General features: G+C 34.5%; 1 long non-coding RNA gene across 1 annotated transcript in view; it reads right to left on the reverse strand.

Annotated features, from left to right (window-relative positions):
• Window positions 1-304: 304 nt before the first annotated feature.
• LOC131843006 (uncharacterized) overlaps window positions 305-12,954 on the reverse strand; it is a 47,734-nt gene continuing 35,084 nt past the window's right edge. Inside the window, exons 2-3 of the long non-coding RNA XR_009357514.1 lie at window positions 942-969; window positions 305-376 (exon numbers count right to left, since the gene is read on the reverse strand). This is a non-coding gene — a long non-coding RNA (uncharacterized LOC131843006). The remainder of the gene's footprint in view (window positions 377-941; window positions 970-12,954) is intronic.

Consider the following 12,954-nt stretch of genomic DNA (forward strand, 5'->3'; position numbering starts at 1 on the left):
ACAGCTTCGTCCGCTTGACATTTTTAGCCTATTTGTTAGTCTGATGTATAAGCTATATTACTGTAAAGTTTCATCAAAATCAGAAGAGTAACATACATCTAAACATACTAACAAACTGTCACATTTATAATATTAATAAGATAAACGCGGAAGTTTGTAAGTGTGTATGGATGGACGGATGTTTGTTGCTCTTTCACGCAAAAACTACTGGATGGATTTTGATAAAACTTTACAGTAATATAGCTTAAACATCAGATTGACACATAGGCTAGCTAGTTAGTAGGTAAATATGTTTAAAAAATACCTTGCTGGTGGCTGTTGCTGACTTGTAACTGGGAACTGCGTTGATTCTGCCAACTATTTTGTAACTGGTTCACTGGGAATAATATAATAACCGTTATTTTAAAGTTTTCATCTGTGACTTACAGGAACAAATTTGTAACTTTACATAAAAATATGCATTCCATTCAAATTTAAATTCAAAAGTAATTTTGTTGAGGTTTTATGTACAATTCTTTTTTATGTCAATATTTTAAAAAGAGAGATTGTGGTTTTTTTGTCAGTTAGATATTTAGAAATTTTTGCAATAAACATATTTTTTCTATTCAGCTTTTCTATTAGTATTTTCTTTTCCTAAAACGAGCCGTCCACAAATTTATTGTATTATAATTTTATATTTGTTCCCCTCCCGTCCAGTTTCAGATCTATTGATCTGACACTGGACGGGAGGGGAACTGATATTACAGAGTCAATTGAAAAGAACTGGCAAGAAACTCAATTGATTTTTTTAAAGCTAGTTTATTTACTATGTTTTTTTTGTATAGGTGTCTAAGATTAACATAAAATGAAAATTATATATCTACCCACGTTTTGACAAGTATATTAGAGTTCAACTCAGAAGGGGGGGAGGGGAGTTGCTTTAATGTAGTTTTTTTTATTACCTGCACCAGTTGTTCCAGCAGCGAGGACCTAGAAGAAAAAAGAATTTAACATTAAAGTCTGTAAAGACACTTTATGCAATTTTACAAAACGAATTTATCATGATTCCACTCTTGACTCCACTGCTGTCTGAGGGAGGAGTTAAGAAAGGTCGGAATCAGTAATTATGACAGTAGATAATCTTCAACCAGAGAATTTGAAGCACTCAGCTTGATATGCAGAATATGTTAAAAAGATGAGAGAGAGAGAGGATATGGCAGGGAAATTCTATCTGTTAGAAGGATAAGAGAGATAGAGGGCATAGCAGTGAAATTCTAGGGTGCGCAGACATGATGCCTTACTCCTGTAAAATGACAACCCTGGCGTAGTATTACAGATGTTACATCATGACGTGATATCTGTGATGCTATTCGTGTATATAGGCGACGTGGTCTCGGACAGTGCGGTTTCAGAGGAGCTTCCTCCCGCGTACATTTACATTGTGGAATGAACTCCCAGCCGAGGTTTTCTCGAGAGACTTTCATGGGGTTTTTCAAGAAAGTATATTAAGATTTCTTAAGGGTCGGCAACGTTTACATGACACCCCTGGTGTTTCAGGCGTCCATAGGCTACGGTAACCATTTGCCATCAGATTGGCCGTATGCTTGTTTGCACCATTGTAGTATAAAAAAAATTTAGCATAAATGGTTTAGTCAGCTGGTTTGCAATTCCGATTAATTCTTAATTGTTTTTATGTTTGAATGGTAAGAGATGGCAGTGAAATTGTAAGGTAAGGTGTAATGATGCCTTAGTCCTCGGGAATGAAAAGATTTGAGAGTTTACCATTCGGTTTACTATGTATGTAGCCATATCCGGAGTGTTCGTCGTCTCTTACCATCACATTACCGTAAGTTTGTTTGTCTTATAATTGTAAACAACTATTTTAATATTTAGTACTAGCTGTTTATGCGACTTAGTCAGCGAGGAATTTCTTTATTTTTCTAAAATAAAAGTTGCCCAAGTTACGCCTTATTACATCAGCTACCTGCCAAGAAAATTCCCGTCAAAATCGGTTCAGCCATTTCAGAGATTAGCCCGAAAAAACAGGCAGACAAAAATTGAAAAAAAAATTATTTTGGTACACTATACAATTCAGTATAGATTTAATTGAGAAGAAGATTAAGAAATTCAACTGAATTTCTTTTTTCTTACCCCCTCCGATCGATCCCCCGTCCAATTCAAACGGGGATCGATATTACGACGGCCTGAGCCGAGGTTCGAACCCCTAGTGGTGCTTTCAGACTAAAGTCGTGTCCGTCAGGTAGGAGTTGGCCTTCAGCCGCTCCATAAGTCCTTCCGCGGGTTTGGAGTGCCATCTGCACTCGCCCCCTAACGTCCGGTGAAGCTGTAAAGGTCAGCTGCGGCCAACAGCATTAGAGTAGTCCGAAAAAATATATATTTTTCTTCTTTACTTACTCTTTATAAATAAACTGCTTGAGAGGCAGTGCACGTAGACATCCTTGTCAAAATCCAAGTAAGAGTCGAATGTTTTTATTAAGTATTCTATTCTATTATATTATAAATGGATATATTAATAGTCTGACGGCCTCGTTGGTCTGGCGGTTTAGCACACCGCTTTATTTCCGAAGATCGCGGGTTCGATTCCTCGCCCGGCACAAACATTTGTATTCATGAGTATGATTGTTTGTATCGACCGGGGTATTTTCTATGTATAATATGTATGTATTTACGAAAAATAAATATCTATGTATGTATCTAGTACCCGTAACACAAGCTTTAGCTAGCTTAACTTGGGTGTAGATGGCGCTGTGTGAATTGTCCTGAGATTATGATTATTAGAAAAAAAATAGTATTAACTTACGCTAAGAGCGAACAAATGGATGATTACAGCGTTATACATGTTGTATCCCTGGATCCCAATGGGCCCGTTCAAGTCCAAAGTAAAAACCAACTGTACACTCAAAGTTTGTAACCGAATTTTTATACTATGTACTATTATTATACAAACATTTTAATATAAATGATAAATGACTATCATTTCAACTGAACAAACCAGAGTCATTGTTTCATTGATGACAAAGAATTTTGTATGGTCGACATGCTGTTTTGTACAGTTCATGAGGTTTAATGTTTCGTCTTGGACTTAAGCGGGTTCGATTCTGATTTTCAGAGTCAAGTTATTAAAAATGGAATAGGAAACGCAGTAGTGTACTTGTAATACTGAAAATGCCAGGAGTAGTATCTTCAAAATCTCTAATAACGGGTTCGTAATACTCCAATTGACTGATGCAATTGTGTAAAAAGAATATATGCATCACGACTAGGACATGCAGTAGTCACTGCATATTAAATATACACTTGGAAAACTTAGGCTTGTCCTAAAAAACAATATGCATCATGACTAGGGCCCGCAGTGGTCACAGCAAATTAAATGGCAAACTTAGGCCTAAACAACGATTTGCAGATTTTTCCAAATGGAAGAGGAATTGCCACTACACATCCTATGGTTGTAGCTCACTTATGCATAAACGAAATATCTCCTTTGGAACCTATACAGTCTATCCTGAGGATATTAAAACCATCGCTCCTAAGAATATCCTTCAATTCTTGTCACTGACGCATCTAAGTAGCGAATTCTAAAAAAGGGCGAGCACAATAGATCTCTGTAGGTCGCAGTGCTATAGGTCTAAAGGACAGAGTAATAGCCTAAATACCTTAATAAAAAAAAACTAATATGGACTTGGTACCTCTGTCTGTGTGACAGCATAACTGACTCTACAAGAATTTTATACTATAGTGATTTTTATGTTTTATCTACATATTACAGACTCGTATGATTTGTCATATCTACCATCAGTTTGGAATGCTTTCGAAATGAGAAGAACTGACAGGAAATTCAGCTCGTATTCTTTTCAAATAACTGGCATTAACTGTATCCAAGTCCCATCTGATGACAAACAGTTACTGTAGCCTATGGACGCCTGAAACACCAGGAGTGTCACGTGCGCACTGCCGACCCTTAAGAAACCCTAATATGCTCTTGAGAAACCCCATGCTGAGAACTAACCCCATAAGATTAACATAAGGTGCGTTGCCGGATCTCCAGCTCTGGGTCCTTAAAAAGAAGATATAAGCCCTTTTCTTGAAGGTTTCAACATTCAGCGACTTTGAACAAATATATACCTTGATAAATAATCGACAATACCCCTTACATTCTACCCTTTCCCCTGGAAACTATCCTGACAAATTAGTGGTGATTTTGCCACGATGTGCTAACTGACCTGACCTCATGTTCATCTTATCACCTCCCACTGGTGCTCCGGAAGCGTAAACCTTTGGCGCAGGCGGGTGCACTATTCCATTATAATCAAGACCTCTTATTTAGGGTAAAGAGGTTTGTTAGTAATTTGAACTAACAACCCCATTGTTAGCAATGTACCATATCAGGTTGACCTCCATACGGTTTCCCCTGAAAACCATCGTAATAAATTACGGGCGAGTTTGGACTATCTGACTAACTGACCTGACCTCATGTTCATCTTATCATCCTCTGTTTGTACCCACCAGCGTAAACCGTTAGCGCAGGCGTAGGAAAATATTTCTCGTTTTTTTGTAGGTACAAACATATTTTTCGTGTATATATGTATACATATCGAGAAGTGATTAGGTAAAAATAGAACTTACACGTGTATATATATGATCTACATATATTATAGCAATAAATTATGTTCGAGGGTCAAAACCTTTTGTTAAAGAACTTGTTTAGGTATCATTGAAAATTGTTTTAAACTATTCTTAGTTTGAAATTAATTAAATATAGAATAAAAATATTTAAGTTTTTATAGAAAAAAAAATCTGTATAAAAGCTTAAATTCATAGAACAGTAGTAAATGTATCCAATATTTTTTTTTTACCACTTAGGTGGCAAACAAGCATACGGCCCATCTGATGGTAAACGGTTACCGTAGCCTATGGACGCCTGAAACACCAGGGGTGTCACATACACGTTGCCGACCCTTAAGAAACCTTAATATACCCTTCTTGAAAAACCCCATGCTGTAGTCTCTCGAGAAAACCTCGGCAGGCAGTTCATTCCACAATCTAAGTGTACGCGGTATGTGTATCTCCTCCCCTTCGATAATCCCCCGTCCAATTCAAACGGGGATCGAAATTACGACGGCCTGAGCCGAGGTTCGAACCCCTAGCGGGGCCTTCAGACTAAAGTCGTATCCGTCAGGCGGGAGATGGCTTTCAACCGCTCCATAAGTCTTTCCGCAGATGCCATCTGCACACGCCCTCTATCGTCCGGTGAAGCTATAAATGCCAGCTGCGGACACCAGCATTAGAGTAGTCCGTAAAAAAAGAAATATCCAAGAAATTATGTATAAAATGCTGAATGTTATATTTCCGGTACGAATTTGAACAAAGTTGTTTATACTTCATCTTCATGCGTTCTCTGTGTCTGGGTAATACTTAAAGAGTGGAACTCTGTCCCAGTGTCAGTGTTTCCTGCTTCTTACAACATTGAGTTTATCAAGTCAAGAGTGAATAGCCACTATTAGACCACATCATCACTTAACATCCAGTGAGATTGCGAATTTAGATATTAGAATTTATTTATTTATTTAGAGAGTGAAAATTTAGATATTAAAATATCTGTGGTTTGCTGCTCGAGCAAACTATATACTGAGGTGCTGCCTTTTTTGCGTATGGGCGATGCACACACTACGTTACATACACGTTTTTTGTACTTACATATAATATAATTTGTTAACTGACCAATGTAATTGTACATTTACTTTTTTATCTTATATATAAAATTCTCGTGTCACAGTTTTCGTTTCCATACTCCTCCGAAACGGCTTGACCGATTCTCATTAAATTTTGTGAGCGTATTGAGTAGGTCTGAGAATCGGCCAACATCTATTTTCATCCCCCTAAATGTTAGGGGCAGTCCACCCCTATTTTTATTTTTATTTTAAGGCAAAACAACATTTGCCGGGACACCTAGTATAGATATAATATTGCATTGTGCCCTTTAACGCAAATAAAAGCATACAAATAAGTTTATGTATATATAGATATATACATAATTTGATTTGTATGCTATGTTTAAAGGTTGAAGGGTGATAAATGGTTTAATTTGTTCAAATAAATTTAATATTTTATTGTTTCTACAGCTTACTCATAATGCAGATTCATGATAATAATAACGTATAAGAAACTTCCGTGTTCCTTTTCTATATAAACGCTGTTCAATATTACATATTTAATATTGACATAAGTAAACAAATATAATAGTTACTTAAGTAACAAATTAAAACAGTCATACTTATCACTCCCTACAAGCAGCACCCGTTTGCGAGCGAGCCGGCCATTACTACGCCCAATCGTATAGGGAGCTTAATGAAATAGGAACGAATAGGAATTTAGTAATTATGAAGTACAGTTTTATAGTAGTATTATAAAATATAGCATTTAATATGTATATATATATATATATATAATATATATATATATATATACCTAATATTATTGTATTGTATTATGGAGACTATTCCCCGCATTTTGCCTCTCATCTGGGCTGTTTTCGTGTGGAGCCAAGACTACTAAAGTACACCGCCAAGCTCCTCTGAGAAACGCAGAAGCCTCGTGGAGTTATCACAGACTTTACGGAGTATAATAATATAGTTATAGTATTATTATCAGCACTACATAGTATAAAACAAAGTCGCTGTCGCTGTCTGTTCATCCCGATGTATGCTTAAATCTTTAAAACTGTGCAACGGATTTTGAACCGGTTCTTTTTAATAGATAGGAATGATTCAAGAGGAAGGTTTTTATGTATAATACACGTACACCCGGGCGAAGTCGGGGCGAGTAGCTGGTTAATAATTTTAGACAGTGATCTGTCATTTAGTATTTTTACATCAATCTTATAAAATAGATCTGCATACATAATATGCGTTACAATTATATGGAACATGTGTATCATCTTCCATATAATATTATATGGAACATGTATATCATCTTCTACAAATCAAATAGCTTAATTGGAAAATTTTTAAATTTATTATAAAAATAAATTAATTTTATTTGCATTAAGTAAACACATTATGAGGTGTTTGTTGCGTTTTGTACAATTGTTCAAAACTACACAGTTAAAATTGTACACTTGTACACACATATTAATAATAAAATTCAATAATTCCATGTGGACAAATACAATGAAATATTGTTCTCATTATACCGACGTTAACATTGTTTATTGTAACTGAAATATCGGTGATTATTATTTTTAAACACAAAACCCAAAAAATAACCGTAAAAAATCTATTTTCGAATAAACCAATGAATAGCTGTATACGGCTTTGTTCCACAAAAAACTATTTCGTTTAAACTTCATGATGAGATAAAGACAATAGTAATTTTGCCTATAATTAACCTATTTCAAATACTATGTTTGATGCTAAATTTCATAATAATTGGCTAAGTCGTTGAGACGTGAAAGCGTGACAAACAAACTATCTTAAACATCTTTAATATTAGTTAGGTCCTTGTTAAATTTTATTTATTCAGATGGTTTATACGGAAGCTTAGTCACTATTGAATTAGAATTAATGTGTGTATTCTGTACCATTGTGAGACTAGCAGGGTTGGTAACCTTCGGTGGAGATGGACCGAGACTATGACGCTACCGCTTCACTAAACTACCGCAAAAGTTCCCGGCTAGAGACAGGGGGTATACACAAATTTCATCTGCCTCTTTCCCCTGGGGCCAAGATGCTCGCCTTGAGGGAAGCATGGAGTAGGAACAAATGGCTCCGAAGATATGCGCATCTGACACGCTTCCTTCTTAAAGGTGTTAAAGAGAGGCGTAGCTCTGCAACCTGCATAGATCAATTGTGTGTCAAAAGTTCGCTCACAAGACTCGCGACAAATCGAGGATAAAAAGTAAAGAATCTTCTTATGAGCGATGGTTTTTATCTTCTCATAACAGAGTGTGCTCTTTCTTATGCGCGAGTGGGCTACAACCACTTGGATGTGTAGTAGTGTTTCCTAATCCATTTGGCAAAATCTGCAAATCTTTGTTAAGTCGTCTTGACAAACGACTCAGGGCCTATCCTAATAATCTAAACATGACAGGCGAATGTTACCGGCATCGACGGCTCGTAAATACATTTCGTAATATTTAGAGAATAAGAGTCTTACACATATCACAAATTACCGGAAAGGCGAGGGGATGTGTGAGATTCTACAAGTCTTACGTGTGAGAAGTATGATATTCTTCCGGAGAAATTTGTAAATATTTTTCCGCATGTTAAAAACAGTTGCAAGTCACAAAAGAGTTATTTTTATATTTTATAGGCTCTAAACCTTTTCGAAAATATTTCGGCAACCTTGAGGGAACTGCAGCTAAGTTGCCGGCCTTTTAAGATGGTGGGTCAAATGAAATTGACGTATCATTCATGATGACAGATTACTATTTTCTATACTTCCGTGGTTGAAAGTTAACAAATAAGAATTGAAAAACATAATAACGGGATATTAAATTCAATAAAGATGAGTCAAGAGCATATTTTATTTAATCAATTTTAAAAAGTTTCTCATTTGGGCTTTTTTAAATTGGATGTCCTTTATTTTGATTGAGCAAAATATATATCTTTTCTAGCGCCAAGTAACTTGCTTTCTGCGATATATTTCTGCATGAAGAATGGCATGTAACAGTGAGTTTTTAAGGCACGATCTGATCTAATTGGGGCGAAAAGAAATGGAAAATGACGACGGAATAAACCCGGATGGATTGCGTAAAAGATCTTTAAAAGGGGAGTAAGCTCAATTATAACAATTAATAGGATGAGGACAAGGCAATAAAATAGAAATAATTTTTATTGAAATAAACTTAATATAAGAACTTTTGAATAGTCATATTTTTTTTATTGTACCACCAATTCGGAACGCAGACTCATCGTAAGAAGAATCAGTAAAACAGGAAAAATGAGTGTTGCTCTTTGAAATAAACATTGCTCAGAATTTTTGGTTGTTGTTAAAACTGGTTGTTGGTTGTTGGAAACGAAGTTGGCAAAATAACCGACCTCATTTGGTAGAATAAAATTAAAAGAAGAAGAAATATAGTAGGTGGCAAATGTTACGGAGCGGCAGAAGCAACGATACACGAAGCCTATAAACTTCTTTGAGACTTGAAACCGAACTAAACAGAGCACACAATATCGTGATTCTAATTTATGACAGTAAGTAGGTAGAACCGATATAGTCAAATCAGAACTTATATCTTGTACTCAAAACTAAACATGATTATATCAAATTTCTAGAACGTACATTTTATATCATAATTATAATTGGATGGAATCTTTACTATTTATATGTATGTTACATCGAGCTTACAGGTATGAATCATATTAATGAAATAAATATAATTTGGTGGTTATCTCTCTCAGAAACTAGATGGCGTTGTAGTCACTGAAATGTGTTACGCTGATAACTGTACAATAAAGTATATTGCTTGTATCTGTATTTAGAAAAATAATTAAGCTTTTATTATTAGTTGTGTAGTACTGTATTATGGTTTACAAGCTCGGCTAATCTTGGAACTGGATGACGCTTTGTGAATTGTCCAGAGGTTTTATTATAGAAATGAATCAATCGAGATCCTCTATAATATGCATGTATTATACATATAAACCTTTCTTTTTAATCACTCTGTCTATTGCTCAAAACTGCATTACAATTTGAGTAGTTTAAAAGATCTAAGCGAACAGACAGCGGAAGAGACTTCGTTTTATATTTATTTAATAACTAGCTGCGCCCGTGACTTCGTCCGCGTAAAATGACGATACTTCCGTATAACCTTTCAATCCCTTGCAACCTTTGTTTTGCATTAAAGAGTAACCTATGTCCTTTGTCAGGGTCTAGACTATCTGTGTACCAAATTTTATTGAAATCGTGTCAGTGGTTTGGCGGAAGCGAGACAGACAGACAGAGTTACTTTAGCATTTATAATATTAGTAAATTATTTGTTTAAATCGATGTAAAGATTTAAACAATGCTCTCCTTTGGCGTACTGCGCTATTATAAAAAAACTATTACGTACATCTTACATTGCAATTGTGAAATACACAATGAAAATAATAACTCATTTCAATATATATGCATTATACAATTTTATTATTTATCACTTTATTCAAGTGTACATACCTTAATGGGTGATTATAGACAATTGAAAGAGTTCTATTTAGATATTAAAGTAAATACACATATTTATATATAAAACAAATATTGCTTTATACTAGACTAGTTCACCCACGCAACTTCGTCTGCGTCACTTGACATTTATCATTATATTTCGCCGAATTTCTAAAATATATTTTTTTAATTATAGCCTATGTGTTATTGCTTGTGTATAAGCTATATTACTGTGAAATTTCATCAAAATCCGTTCAGTTGTTTTTGTGTGAAAGAGTAACAAACGTCCATCCATACTCACAAACTTTCGCGTTTATTATATTAGTATGATGTGTTATTCTCATGTATGAGCTATATTACTGTAATGTTTCATCAAAATCCGTGCAGTGGTATTTGCGCGAAAGAGTAACAAACATCCATTGCACTGAATAAAATATTTTTCTTTCTTTTTTTCTTTCTTTCATTCTTTCTCTTTCTTTCTTTCATTCTCTTTCTTTCTTTCTTTCTTTCTTTCTTTCTTTCTTTCTTTCTTTCTGGGGAAAATATATTTAAATATATGTATTTAGTTGCCGTTGAAACGAAGAAGAAGAAGACTGAATAAAATATTTTTCTTTCTTTCTTTCTTTCTTCATCCATACACACAAACTTTCGCGTTTATAATATTAGTAAGATAGACTTTGTTTTGCAGTTTTGTAATGTGTTGCGGAGTGGCAGTAGCATGCAATGTAAGGTAATATAAGTTGGACTTAATTTTCCGCAATCCTTCCGCTCGCATCAGGGCCGTTGTGCGTGTAGAGCCGAGACTAAAATAGCCATCAAGCTCCTCCCAAAAACGCAGAGGTCTCCTGGCGTCAAAATCTTCACGGTGCAACAAATGTGTGCAACTGTTGGGGGATAGTTTATTTTTTTAAATCGGTTTATTGGAACCGGATATTACCCCAAAGAAACAAACATACAAACCTTTTTATAATACTAGTATATGCAGTGGCGATCTTGGGGAGTGGAACATGGCATTTTTTTTGCAGGGGCCTCGCGTAACAACCAAAGTGTGATGGATCGGATAAATCCATAATCTTGTGGATAAAGATGTAATAGGTCCCGGACAACAGCTACATAGGATGAGTGGATTTATAGATGAATGACACTGTCTGTTCGATCTACTAATTATATTCTAATATATTAAGAAATAAAATATTTTAATAAATTCAGAAAGGAAAAATATAATGTCACTTTTTACAGTAATCTGAGGAACGAACTATGAAAATTTTATAATACATTACTTTTTTAAATATAAAAAGTTAAACTAAAGAGATTTCACAACACAAAGCAAAAATTTTAAACAACCAGTGAATATCAAGGTCCAAAAATTTTCTGATTTAGGCATTTAATCGCAAATAAACAAAATTACCAACACTAAAATATATAAACGAAAATAGGGTTTAAAAAAAAAATGTTGCTCTGGAATTAGCGGAAAATTTTCATATTTTTATTTTTATTGGGGGATTTGGACTATTGTCAGGTTCTTGGACCTGTAGCACTGCGACCTACATAGCTCTATTATGCTCGCCCCTTTTCAGTTCATTACTAGAGCCGTTAGGGACAAAAATTGAAGCATATTCTTAGTAGCGATGGTTTTTATCTCCTCAGGATAGAGTGTAAACTTTCCAGAGGAGATATTTCATTTATGCATAACTGGGCTACAACCACATAGGATGTGGCGATACTGGCGTTTCCTCTTCAGTTTGGCAAAATATACAGTATTTTATTGTGCACAAGCCTTGTTTTCCCAAATGTTTATTCAATTTGTAGCATCTTGTGAAGGGCCTAGTCATAATGCAGATACTGTTAGCAATATGCAAATAGTTTTTGCTACCTTTTTTCTTCGCCTTCAATTATCTCGATTTACCTTTACGTACAAATAAACAAACAATTTTTATTTATATATGAATAATTTATATGTTTTGTTTATCTGTTACTCATCAAATATATAATACGTAATTATTGTTTATACAAAAATATTATTGCAACATTTCTTTCGTTTATATACATATTAATACTTAACTTACACTCGGGTGTTGAACTATGTAAATATATACAGTAAAGAGTGTATAGTTGATGTAAACATATACACTATCTATTTATACATATTGTAATTGTGATTTATTTTACTAGAAAAACATATGCAACCCGCATCGAATTTATAACTGTTTAACCAACATGTGAATTCTATAATCATAAAGATAATGCTTCTATCTCCCTGGTTGTCTGTAAGAGATTGATTTAAGCGACAAGGCCGCCCTTTGTTGGCATAATTTCTTTTTTTGTATTTCTTTTTTTGTAATTATTTGTTTCTTTTATGCACAATAAAGAGTTTTAATATTTTTATTATTATTATAATCATAAAAACAATCTTAATGCCATGGTAGTGTATCGGTTTAGCACAGCTTTATTTGTGATGGTCGCGGGTTCGATTCCTCGCACGGTATAAATTTGTATTCATAAGTATGATTGTATCGATTTGGGTGTTTTCTATGTGTATTGTGTAATTGTATAATATGTGTAATATAATAAAAGTATATTTAAGTATTTATATTAATTATAGTAATTGTTTTTCGTCTTAACGAAGTACATATACATATAATGATGTAAAATCAATGTTGGAGTAAACGAAGATTTTTGGTCGAAAATAAATAGGAATAAAGAGTTTTGAGTTTAACTTTGATTCTTTAGGTAACTTGTTACCGTTAACAGCAACCGTTCAACAGCGTGCCCCGTTAAAGCATATTAGCGAGCCAATAGTTCCTGAGATTA

This window comes from Achroia grisella, unplaced genomic scaffold (genome assembly GCF_030625045.1).
Source record: "Achroia grisella isolate CSIRO2021 unplaced genomic scaffold, CSIRO_AGI_Agris_v1 utg2716, whole genome shotgun sequence".
In the NCBI taxonomy this organism is placed as follows: domain Eukaryota; kingdom Metazoa; phylum Arthropoda; class Insecta; order Lepidoptera; family Pyralidae; genus Achroia; species Achroia grisella.